Raw genomic sequence first — 2,851 nt, 5'->3', positions numbered from 1 at the left:
TCCAAACCTTGTTTTTCATTTGACTCTCCAGCCACACTAAACCACACCACAATCTAATACAAGCTCTACCCAGTTCAAAGCAGTGGACCTAATATACCACAGGATCACAGTTTACACTGAAAGCACTGAATGTGAAATTTTTGCAGCGATAAGTAGATAACTATAACCCAACATGTGGGCACAGCCATCCCGAGCTGTAATGAGTTTAAGTCCCTTTCTGGCCGGCTGTGCTGTCTCATTGTTTGATAGCAGTGTTATCCACACTCACTTACCCTTTCTCTTAGGCACTGCAGGGCCCCGGGGACTCAGTTCGTTTTGTGTGTTTACCAATTCCCACAACCTAGCCGGGACTCTTGGGGCGTCTCTTGGAAATTACATTCTGTAAGGTCCCCGAGACTATTTAGCTGGCTGGGTGGTAATAATTGCAAGGCAGGAAAAAATACGAAGTACAACTTTCCACACACAGTAATATAATGCTGCTGGATGCTGGATGGAAACATGTGCTATGAAACAGATTTAAACATCATGGGTATATCCAACTGTACAACTTTTGTTCATAATAAGAATACTGACCACTGGAGGATGTATTTAAGCTTTAAGAAATCTGATTCATGAAGGAAGAAAAATTATTTCAGGCACAAGCTTCTTTTTACAAGCTAATGTAACTGTGTCCTGAATCTGACTCTTTTTTTTTTGCCAATATTCTATTCAAATTTCATTTTAACTACTAAAATAAATGGTCATGCTATGTTTTCAGTTCATTTATTGGTGTAAAAATAAAGCCTAACTTCTTACTATTCCAACTGAATATCATTATAAAAATTTAGGCTGCTTTAGTTTTGTCTTTACCAGAGTTGGCAAAACGGCACAATCACCAGTGATTTAGCTTTGCACCAGGCTTGTCCTGAGTTGGACACCCTATTACCTCCTCGTAAACACTGAGTGCTGCTTTGCAGTGGGTATAAGGTTTTTCCAGAGTTGGCCAAACCAACATCTGTACTGTCAAGACATCTGGGATCGTACTTCCGTCCTTAATGATAGCATAACATACTTCAGCTGCCCCAAATTATACAAAGGAATAAGTAGTGCAATGAAAATACAGACACACTAAGAGGGAAGGAGAGGTAGCGCATCAAAATTAGACTTACCAAGCTTTAACTTTTCCTTGTGCCATTTGATGTAGCTAACATAGTACACAATGTATTTACTCATCTAGCAGACACATAGTCACATTTAACCAGAGTTGTGTTCCTGGTTGTGTGCAGTATTCACTTTCCTTTTGGCTCTGTGTAACTCCTGAGGGAAATTTCTACCTTTTTAGCTGCTAAATGTTCCTCTACCAGTTAGCTGCTAACTTTGCCTTTAATATTGGACAGGTAGCGTACAGTGGGTTTATTGCCGTATTTTGCTAAAACACCTGCTTGCTGCATCTGACAGTGACACTATGAGAGCGTTGAGACTGAATCAAACAGCAGTTAACGTGAGAGTTGAGGGGCGACTGCCGAGTTGGGTGATAATTCTCTAAAGGTTTGTCACTATGAGCAACTCCGATTGGTCATTTGATCCATTGCTAATATAAAAACATTGATTAGAGCAGATTTAATGTCGAGTTTTGAGTTTACACATTATACATTACCATTTACAAGACCAGGAGACGAAGCACAACCTTATACCCCGCATTTGTACGGCTGAATACGTTTCTCCACCCAAACGTAGACAGTTGAATGGCCAACTTAATCTTTGGACTCCACCACATTTCTTCACATGAAATGCCAAACGTCTGTCTATTTGACCTATCTCCCCGCTCTGAAGAATACAATGACTGACTGACTGCTGGAGCCAAAGGTAAAGAAAGAGTGTCAGGAAAGGGAGGGGAGAGGCTGATAGAGCGAAAGGCCATTATTAGACTCATTCTGCATTTTTGGTGGGGAGCGACTCTGGAAATTGGAATTGTGCGACCTGCCAGAGACTGATAGGAGCCATTTCAGTGAAATAAATAAACCAAAAATAAATAGATAACTCGGGTTATTTTTAAATTAAAACAATCAATCAAAGGGAGGGAAGAGTGTGCTGAGACTGCCCATTAAGACAGTGGTGGGTGGGGCTGTTATTTCCGCACCTGTGGAAGGGCATAGCTCAGGCGTTTGAGCAAAGCTGAATATGAATGCAGTCAAGAATACTGGACACTAGCCATTACCTGATACCAACACATACACTGTACACTAGCTGTTGGGGGAGCTCTTAATCTCAATGCAGTAAATGTCTCCACTCACTGTGACATGACATGCTGAAGACATGCATCATGAATTATGCGCAGTACCTTTAATGCAGCCCGCTATGCTTTCTTTACAGCCTTTACCCAACTTATGAGATTTCTTGTTATATTTACTCAATTATATGAAGACATTTCCCAATAATCAATGCGACATTGACGCAAGAATCGAAACAGGATTTGAAATAAGGCTTCCTGGAACACCTTTAAGTTTCCCTCTGTGGAAAATGTGTAATACAGCAAGGCTGAAGGGTGGTGGGATCAATTTAACCAGATAAAGCTGCATCTACTTTGCTATAATGGAGTCCCATGTGTGACCTTATCACCCTGTCACACATTCGCCATAACAAGGCGGTTGATGTTATTGTAAACAACTGATATTGTTAGTCCCCTCAGCCTCCTGTCCTCTCCATTCAGCACAGGCCTAATTAAGGCTGGATTTAGATGGTGGCATTTGGGTTTGTGTGGGCTGAGCGATGCTTTCTGGTAAATGACCACATTAACGTGATGATTCCTCTCTCTGTCTTACCGCCCCCCCCCCACCCCACTTCATCCTTGCCCTCTTCTCCCTTCCTCTCT

Source organism: Morone saxatilis, unplaced genomic scaffold, assembly GCF_004916995.1.
Source record: "Morone saxatilis isolate NCDOM2014 unplaced genomic scaffold, NCSU_SB_2.0 Contig4, whole genome shotgun sequence".
NCBI lineage: Eukaryota > Metazoa > Chordata > Actinopteri > Moronidae > Morone > Morone saxatilis.
The sequence above is the reverse complement of the archived record's forward strand: the minus strand, read 5'-3'. Positions refer to the sequence as shown.